The sequence below is a fragment of the Spea bombifrons genome, chromosome 12 (assembly GCF_027358695.1).
Source record: "Spea bombifrons isolate aSpeBom1 chromosome 12, aSpeBom1.2.pri, whole genome shotgun sequence".
NCBI classification, from domain to species: domain Eukaryota; kingdom Metazoa; phylum Chordata; class Amphibia; order Anura; family Pelobatidae; genus Spea; species Spea bombifrons.
In genome coordinates, this window is record NC_071098.1 from 29,309,081 (window position 1) to 29,319,592 (window position 10,512).

Consider the following 10,512-nt stretch of genomic DNA (forward strand, 5'->3'; position numbering starts at 1 on the left):
TGCACCAAAAAATAAATAAATAAATAAAAGAGATTTTGTAGCCAATAATATATAAATCTTTACTGACCCAAAAATATGTTTTTAAGATTCTATTCACAGTGTATCTGCATTGTGTGTGTGTGTGTACTTACACATATACACACACACATATATATATATATATATATACATACACACACAGACATACACTTATATACACACACACACACACACTTATATATACATACATTCACACAGATGTTTTGTATAAAACCAATTTTTATACACGATATTACATGAGACCCCCAATTTTGAAGCATGAACGAAGTATTTTTTGGTTCTCGGGGCGGTTTCGCGTAGGCGCAGACCTGCCCTGCCTTAAAATACTATAGAAAAGCAAATATTTGATTTTCCTATATAGGCTTTTTTAGGACTTTTTTTTGTTTGGTTTTCATGACGACATGAAGAGTGATATAAAGGACGGTGGAACGCGCAGCAACCGACGCATGTTTTATGTTCAGAAGTAACTAATAACTGGTTAATGATGTATACACGGTATATATATATATATATATATATTTATTAAAATATTGGTTCTGGGGCCAGTCCCGAGACGTTCCTAATGGAAACCGACTGGTTGTAATAATGTTCCTTTTGAACCCCAAAGACGTGGTGAGTCAGGAGGTGAAAGATAACCTGCATTAAATCACCTGTATTCAAGCAGGGATAAAAGGACCAATCGGTAACGGCCCTTTGAGTTAATGAAGGGCGTCTTCTTGGCTTTCTAGGAGCATTAATAACCCGCGTATGACCGTCTCGCAGAGTGCGGTGTCTTTAGGTTCTCCGCTAATGCTGTTTCTGGTCCCCGGCCAAACAACATCCGGCGCGTTTCCTGAAATTCCTGCGCCGCGTCCTCCTGGCCCTCTATTCAAACTTTTGTTCTCAGTGAATAGGACATCGGGCATAAACAAAGATACCTGCCAACTGTCCTAGATTTCCAGGGCCATTCCCGCAGTGTCGGAGGGGTTTAATCCGTGCTTGTCTTTTATTAGGATATGTTCTAAAGGCTGGGATTAACGCGCATGTTTCCTATCTGACTCATGGTTTGGCTTAACGCTGTTTAGCACACGGATGGTTGTAGGTGTTGAGCTCTGCGTGTGTTTCTGTAAACCTCACGTGATGTAGTAGTGGCATAAGGAGCTGGTGACCTGCTGAGGTGTTAAGGTTTGCCGTCTGGTAATCATTGCGATTGCTTACAAATGGTGCCTGAACCCTTCAACAACAATCAGCACCTTAACAATAGCGAGGAGATAATATAATGGGGCGGAATAATAATTACTCTGCAATCCCCATTACTCTGGTTTATTTAGCGCACTCAACCGAAAAAAATGCAAGGTCTGGGGAGGAAAAAAAAGCAATTTCCTCACTCAAGAGAAAGTGGATTTATTGTCAATACGCATGGAGAGCAAATCTATTTCATTATCAGTTCTTATTATTCGTCCAGCGACAGTTACTTATGTGAATGATGTCACCCTCTTGAGGTAAAGGTACGAAAGTGCAGGGACGGAAGCCAATGGCGTGTCACGGGAACATATACACGCACACGCACATACCTACACGCAAACCGTGGCATCAAACCAAGAATCCAGCGTATGAATATACTTGGAAAACAATCAACAGTTTAGCCACTAACATGTTTATTATGAGACAATAGATGCGCTGACCTTTAAGAACACAAAGAAACGTAAACAGGAAAAAAACACGAATCCGACCCCGCCAAGGAATTTCAAAGAATAAAAAATATTAGGAAACCAGCCAAAGCAGGCAATCAGGTGAAAGGATCAGCGACGCTTACTCAATTATTTTTACAGCCCAAGAGCTATGGGTCCGGGAGGCTCAGATGTAATTTAAGATTTTACTTTATTCAGAGGGGGGTAGATACGTTGAACAGCCTCCCAGCAGAAGTGGTGGCGGTCAGTACAGCGAGTCTAAGACGAGACCAAGGACTGATTAAGGTTTGGGTCTTTAGGAGAAACGGGCGACTAGACAGGGGCCGAATGGGGTCAAACTCTATGTTTCTATACGAGGAGCTGCAGGTAAGGAAGCCAAAAAGCTCCTCATAGGGGTCTAAAAATCTTTAAATGCCCCTCCGCAGCTCAGCGCCATTTTTCCAGCTCTGCCGGTGAACGGAACGTAAAAGACATGCGACTGCTTCACATTATTCAACGTTCTAGAAATGAACAGAGACCTGGTTTGGTCAACTTTGGTCAGCTGTCAAAGTCCGCGCTTCGCTGCGCCGTACGGCCGATTGCTTTGTCATCGTTGCAACATTCGCTGCCGTTTGCCCCGGGCAATTACCGTCAGATTACATTTCAAGGATGTTTGTGACGGTTCCTCCCACGATAAAGATTTCGCTGACTCTTTCTGTCTTTTACGGGGGCTGCGCCCGGGCTATACAGGCACACTAAGGAATGACGGAACGCATGCCGCAATAAACACGCTTTATCAGTTTGGCGAACACGCAACTGTGCTAGGTGTGAAATCTATAGGAGCTGTTATAAGGCCCACGGGGGGGGGGGACTCCGATGCATCTTGCTGCATGTAAATGGGTGCAGACTTGTGTTAGAAAACCAGACTTCTGTCTCATGATCCGCTCTCCCCGGCTGCTTGGGGGGGGGGGGCTTGGTTAATGAGACCGAGGTTCACTCGGTACTTATAACTCAAATAAGGTAAAGTGTGTGGGATGTATACACTTATGGAAGGGAATCAGTTAGTCAGTTATACAGCCTCCATACTGCAGGGCAGCATTTAATCTGAGCTGGTCAACAATATGTAAAAAGTATGTGTGTCCTGGAAAACACGGCTGACTTCAGTGACTTGTATGTAGGGTGACCAAGTCGCTCATGGACCCAACAGAACCACAATATCAGAGTTTCTTAAAGTATGTTATGTGTATCCCTCTGATCCTTCTCTTGGTAGGTAACACTCATAAGAAGCACCGACCACTAAACTTGGCTGGAAAAACAAAGTTGAGAAACTCTGTACTATCAAAGAAAAGTCCATTTTGTTGATATGGGAGAGAAAGACTTCCCACAATATGGCACTTAAAGGAAATACCCAACATATATTGGATATCAAACACAAAACTGCTACATTACACAAGGTTAGAGAAAACATGGATTACGAGTCCCATCCAGTACATCACGGACCGGCAGATATACCCCGGTGCCGCAGCCCGCTTGCCCGTGAAGTTGTGCAAATGACGTTATGGGGTGAGGCCCGCTGCCGAGCTTTGATCTTATGCCGGCTATTTCGATTTGTTGTGTAAACAGTAAAGACGTCGTCCCTCCTTTAAAACAAAAGCGCTGTCGCGGATTCCTTTTTAACAGAAACAGGGACGGGAGGTTTAGTCGTATAACATCCTCATTATTCAGGCATAGCGTGCGCAGTAGGAAGACACGCAATTGTGCCACAAAGGCTTTGATCTCATCATATAAAAAATCTCTTTGCTAATTTTTCTGAAAGTTGTTAAAACATATAAATGGAGTATTTTTTTTATTTTGTTGTTTTTAGTATGGTTGGAGAAATGGGGAGTTGCGGAATTATGTCCAGCGCCTTTTATAGTGGTGAGAAAGTCTAAAGAGTAAGAGACATGATTGAGAGGACTTAAAGACGTCCATCTTCCTAACAAACTCCGAAGGGACAAAATGTGTGTTCCTCATCACCTCGCTATGTGGCCTAGTATGTTTAAAACATTTTTTGAATTCCTCTGAGCATTGGAATTGAGGTACGGTGATCACATGTCCTGGATTGCCCGGGACAGTCCTGCAACGGGACTTTACATCCCAGGTCAATGGGCAATGTTCTGAGTGAAGAAGGTCTTGAGGCCTATTAAAACATTATATGTGGTTTCTCCTGTTGGCCTCAAACATTTCCCAACGATTTCTCACAATATTTAGAAAATGATACAGATTAGTGGAGTGCCCAAAGGAATTTATTTTACAGAGAGGGAACAGCCTCCCAGCAGAAGAAGTGAAGCCTAATACAGCGAGGGGATTAAACATGCACGGGATGGGCATACGGCTCCTGAATCTAAGACGAGACGACTGATTAAGGTCTTTTCAGGAGGAAGAATGGGTAGACGATTTATATCTACCTGCTGGCAGCTTCTGTGTTTCTATTTCACAAGAAGGAGGTTGAAGTTTTTTTTATGTAAGAACGGGAGCGGTGCCCTCCAGCCTTCGAAGGTCATATACCCCCCAACCACAACATTTTGTAGGCGTGTTCTGTGGTGCCGGAAAAATCTTTCTGCAAGTCTAAATGACACTGAGAATGTATTCCTTATTACAATAAGAACGGGCAACAGAGGGAGCTAATGCATTAACGGCTGATGTACGGAATGACTCTCCAAGCCTCTAGTTACATTTGCTCTTTAAATAGCAGACACTGTCTCATGCGCAGAGCAGTCACTGCTTCATATCACCACTTCATGGATAGACTAAGAAGAATTTAATATAAAAAAGTTGTGGTTTAGCAGACCTATGCTACCCGATGACGTAAGAACCCATAAAGGCTTCCGAGGAATATCTGCACTGAGAACTTCTTATTCTGTCTGGACTGGGGCTGACATTGTCCGAAGCAGTCTCGTTATTTCCGTTGTATCTAAGCTAAGCGGTCGCGTATGTCATAATGTCCTGGGAATCGCCGAGCGTCCACACAAGTATTTGGTCTATAGATTAGGGTGACTGTATCCACTCCACAAACAGCCGTTAGGCCCCAGAGATGTCCCGTTCTTCCGTTACCGCGTAACGAGACTGCAGGTTCTTTCAGCCATCAGTTTGGAGAACTTTCAGAAAAGAAGATTCCTACAACATACCCTCCTTTTACGACGCCCACCGAAAGGAAATTACTAAAGTAAGCGAGCATTGTTATTGTAGATGTCGTCACTTAATTGGAAGCGACATCTGAAAGCCTACGGTGTGAAGGAAAGGCGATGGCAGAGTTTCAGGTGCCTCTTGGTTCCTGCTATGGATAGCGAGTAGGCAGCCCAGTGTCATGGACCTCTGAATACACCTCATTTCATCACCAGAGAACATTTCTTCAACCTTGACATTTCCCCTGCGCTGATCAGCCTGTTGAGCCAGACAGAAACTACTCTAATCCAGCGTCTTAATGCTAATTGTTCCAGATCAAGCCTTTCCACCTAGTAAAAAAACAACCCCCCAATAAACATTGTAATAAATAAGAAAGAAATGCATTATGGGAGAGGAGTCTTCATCCCGCTCCATTAAACCTACAGCCCCGGGGCACGGTCAATCTGGCTTATGCGTAATCGCTGGTCTTAACGAGATAACTGTACCTGTAAGACCCGTACAAGTCCTCTTCCCCAACTCCCTTACTAAGGCCGCCTGTACCAACAGCGGGATGGATAACTGAACATGGACGATGCCGCTCCTGAGAACAGGAAGATGGCGAATCCCGATGTACATCACACCTTCCAAGTGTCCCATTTTCTTTGGGACAGTCACAATTGTCATCCTTTGACCTCCCCTGACCACTCGCTTAGCCCAGACCTCAATCATAGCTTCCACTGGGCCTCCTTGCAATGTAGGGATTCCCGAATATTATATTGGCGTCACTAACTCAAGAAGGGTACGGTCAGTGCCCCGCGCCCCACCTGCCCCGAGCCCCACCTGCCCCGTGCCCCACCTGACATTCTGGGTGGTATGGTAGGTTTACAGAAAATTGGAAGCTGCTTTCAAAGCGTCATCAGCTGGTTGGGGCCACTGTGCTGTTCACCTAGAATCTAATGCATTGGACTAAGTGGCTTATTTATTCCGTAACACTAACAGCCGCGCTGAGAGGAAGGCTGTTGTAGGGGAGGGACGGGGTGTAATTATACCCTGTTAGTCTGTACAGTGAAATGGAAGGGATTCCCAGTAAGCAGTGGACTGACCGGTCATACCTGTTCCTCCGGTTTCACCTGGATGAAGTTACGAGGGTACCTGCATAGCTCTTTGCCATGAGAGGTTGCAATCTAAAGAGATGACGTCCGGTATAATGAGCCAGCGATACAATGACAGACGGCTGGAATACGTCCAGTAATGAATTACGAGAGCTGGATGTCATTAGTGCTACTTTTAAAAGGGCCCACTCGGCAAGCAAGAAGCCTTACGGGGATCACGTAACAGGCTATGTAACAGGCTGCGGGGGCCCCACCTGGAGTTTAACCCTTTACACTTACCAGTTCATCTGATAATAAGTATAATACATTAAACCCAATAGTACTTTTAAACCCATTTCTCTGTGATGTAAAGAATTAATCAGGTCTTAATCAGTCGTCGGTCTCGTCTTAGATTCAGGAGCCGTATGATTCAGGAGCCGTATTACCCTCTACCACTTCTGATGAGAGGCTGATCAACTTCTCAACTAGTCTACCACCCTCTCAGTAAAGTAAAACGTCCTTGCATTCCATCTAAGCCTCTGACCCTATAGTTTTAGGTCCTGGTCCCTTGTAATATGCCCCCTCCTTTGAAATAATCTCCCCTCCTGTACTTTGTTAAACCCCTTTATGTATTTAAATGTTTCTCATAGTTACATAGTACATAAGGTTGAAGAAAGACCTAAATCAAGTTCAACCCTTCTACCCAACCTTGATCCAAAAGAAGGCAAAAAACCCTAATTAAGCTTCTTCGAATTCTGCCATCAGGGGAGAAATTCCTTCTTGACTCCAAAAGGCAGTCAGATTTCTCCTTGGATCAAGAAGCTCTAAAATATTAATTCTTATTAATATATATCCCTGTATGCCTTTCTAAAATAATATCCAGACCACTTTTGAAGGCATCTCGTGTATTTGGTAACACCACCTCCCCTGGCAGCGGATTCCATACCTTTACTGCCCTCACTGTAAAGAATCCCTTCCTTTCTCGTCTATGAAACCTGCGCTTTTCCCGTCTTGTTCTGTGTATATTTCTGTTAATGAACAGGTCACTGAAGAGCTCTTTATATCGGCCCCGCATATATTTATATAATGTATATCGGCCCTGCATATATTGATATAATGTATATCGCCCCCTGCATATATTTATATAATGTATATCGGCCCTGCATATATTTATATAATGTATATCGGCCCCGCATATATTTATATAATGTATATCGGCCCCGCATATATTGATATAATGTATATCAGCCCTGCATATATTTATATAATGTATATCAGCCCTGCATATATTTATATAATGTATATCGGCCCCGTATATATTTTTATAATGTATATCGGCCCCGCATATATTTATATAATGTATATCAGCCCTGCATATATTTATATAATGTATATCAGCCCTGCATATATTTATATAATGTATATCGGCCCCGTATATATTTTTATAATGTATATTGGCCCCGCATATATTTATATAATGTATATCGGCCCCGTATATATTTATATAATGTTATCATATCCCCTCTGAGACGCCGTTTCTCCAGTGTATATAATTTTAACCGTTTTAGTCTCTCTTCATAACTCGTATCACCAAATCCCCTTATTAATTTCGTAGCCCTCCTTTGCACTTTTTCTAGTTCCATAATCTCCTTTTTAAAGGACCGGTGCCCAGAATATTCCCCTCCTGTCTCTCTTCTCTCTCTCCCCAAGCCAGACATATTGAGATCCCTTACCGGATAAGTTTTTATCCTGCAAACCATTCCCCATTTCTGCAATCAAACCTTCGGAGGAAAGAATAAAATGACAGACCTGCTAAGGTTCCTGCAACTTATAAACAACCATGAAAAATTTGGAACAACAACGCTGATGTCATCAACCTAATGGATTCTAGAATTCTAGGTTTCTATGTGAATTCCGTTTGGTTCCAGTCAAAACACGAGAAATGAAAATATATAGATTGATAGAAAACATTTAAACGTACAGAATCACAATGAAATGGGGACTGTCGTGGGAATGTTGGGAAGTATCGGGCGCCATATTGGTGCAGTCACAGAGATATCTTCATTCTCTACAGTAAAGCCTAAGCAGGTGTCTGGACAACAAACCTGGCAGCTCTATGTCCTACAATATAATGCAAATAAATGCAAAACTGCCAACGCAATAAATAGTCATTTTGACCGGCAAGTCGTGCTGCACGTCTGACTCGTTTAACTCTTTAAGTATCAGAGGAAGTTAATATAGAAATCGTGTCAGATGTTCAGCTGGTCAGAGCCTATGGAGTCTACATAGAAACGTATAGAAGTACAGAAGGCACAGGGGCCAGCACAAAGAACCAGATCCTAGCTCAGAAACAGGCAGCCCTGGTAGTCCAGCTCCCACAATCCTCATCCAAGCATAGGAAAACTATTATTAGGGTTGGGCAGAGAAATGCAACACCCACTATTCTCAGCTAGTTATCCACCGACATGTGGACAAGCATTGAGGGGTCCAGACAGCACATGTTACACTGAGCTGGGAGCATTTTACCCCAAAACACAGCTTACATAACATGGACCGGAAACAAGGCACCAGCAAATGGGCAGCTTATGCAGTTTACAACTCCCATCATACTGAACCACGCCTGTCAAACACACTACCCGCAGCATGTCATATACCCCCTTACCCGGGAAGCCAATGTAGCATGTCGTATACCCCCTTACCCGGGAAGCCAATGTAGCATGTCATATACCCCCTTACCCGGGAAGCCAATGTAGCATGTCATATACCCCCTTACCCGGGAAGCCAATGTAGCAGGTCATATACCCCCTTACCCGGGAAGCCAATGTAGCATGTCATATACCCCTCACTGGGCACCCAGACCAACACATACCCGCAGAAAGCATAACTCACTTCAGTGCCCCGTGGCCCCAGGTTCGCCCTTGTTCAAGAGTCACATTTGATTGTTTTATTGGGGATCTTTCCACCCCAGAGGCTGTGATTTTACCTGCCCCTGTGTATCAGTGTCTTGTGTTTGCTCAGCACAGGATTAAATATCACCCTAAATGTTTAAGCAGGAGTGAGCGCCAGCAGAGCGGGTGCACGCAGACCCTCCTAATCACTGGGGTTATTTATAAGTGAAGTGCAAGGTCTTTGCTGGGGGTGAAAGCCGATCCCCCCCCGGATGTCAGATCAGGAAGGTGTGATCTAAGAGAGCGCTGGATGAACCGTGCCGAAAGGAACCCATTTCTCCTTTCCCCATATTCATTATCTATAAGCCGATAAACATAATTAATTAAATCGTTATTAACGCCCTTCGTGCTTTGAAAAAAGTAACCAGGAATATATTACCATCTGCTTCAAAATAATAACTAAGATAATGAATTGTGTGGTTGGAAGTTTTAAGGGGACAGTAAAGTCTAATTTGTTTCCATGAGCAATAAATCAGAATTAGAAAGGCCATTTCTTCTTTGGGACCCAAATCCCTGATGCCCCCTCTTTTCTAGGAGGTCGGAATGTTTGCTGGGTATGAGGGGATCGCAGGGTTCTACAGCCCTAAAAGCCCCGATAATGTGTATAAATATAACTGTGTAAATAAACACATCGTTAATTTCCTAGTTACATCGTTATCATTTAATGATGAAAAATATATAAAGCGTGAGTAAAGCCCCGCCTCTAGCCACACCTCTAACAACACCCTCTAAGACAATAGAGTCGCTCGGACTTTGGAAACGTTGGAATGTTTGCATTTTGTAGAACACCTTTTTTCCCCCCGAAATGCCCTACTTGTGCCGGTGGGGGATGGGTTAAATCCTTTCCATATAAGGTTAAATATGGCATTAGCGGTTGGGGGGGAATGGGGAATTCTTATGATTTATCTGTGACAGCGACTTGGAGCCGATGATGGTTTCTGCAGACTGGGATTAAGGAAGTGTCAGCAGATTTCCAACAACGTGCACTTGAAGCCTCAGCGCTGCAGAAATGTGACACTGGAGCGTAAGCTCTGCGGCCTCCCCATGACTGTCCCAGTGCCAGGCTGGTGTCAGGACGCTCGGTATTTATAGCACAGAGGGCCGGCTGGAATGGCAGGCTGACAGCGCACATCGGATTCCAGTTACTGAAGCACAGCAGTTTTTCCTCCCCCCTCACCCCCTTCTCTAATTCAGACCATTCCCAGTTTATCGGCACTTTTTACATGGGTGACACAAACATGTAGGAATATATCACCTGCCTGATCGCTGTGATAATAGTATGAAGTCCGGTTCCAGTCCATATGGAATCCTGAACGGGTTACAGGCTTCCTGAAAAATATACAGGCACTTACTCAATACAATGTTTCATACTAACCAAGTGTCTTCAGGTAGGGGGGTAGGTCCTAACACCTAAAACCCCTGATGCCCCTCTTTTCTACGGGGTCATAATGTTTGCTGGGTATCAGGGCATTGCAGGGTTCTACAGCCCTAAAACCCCCAACAATGTCTATATTAATTAAATATAATGCATTATTTGTTACTTAATGAGAAAAACAGCCGTTTCATCAGCTACATACAGTCCAGATTCAGCCATGCTCCTAGAAACGCCCCGCACCGCACTCCCTATAAGAAAAAGTGTCC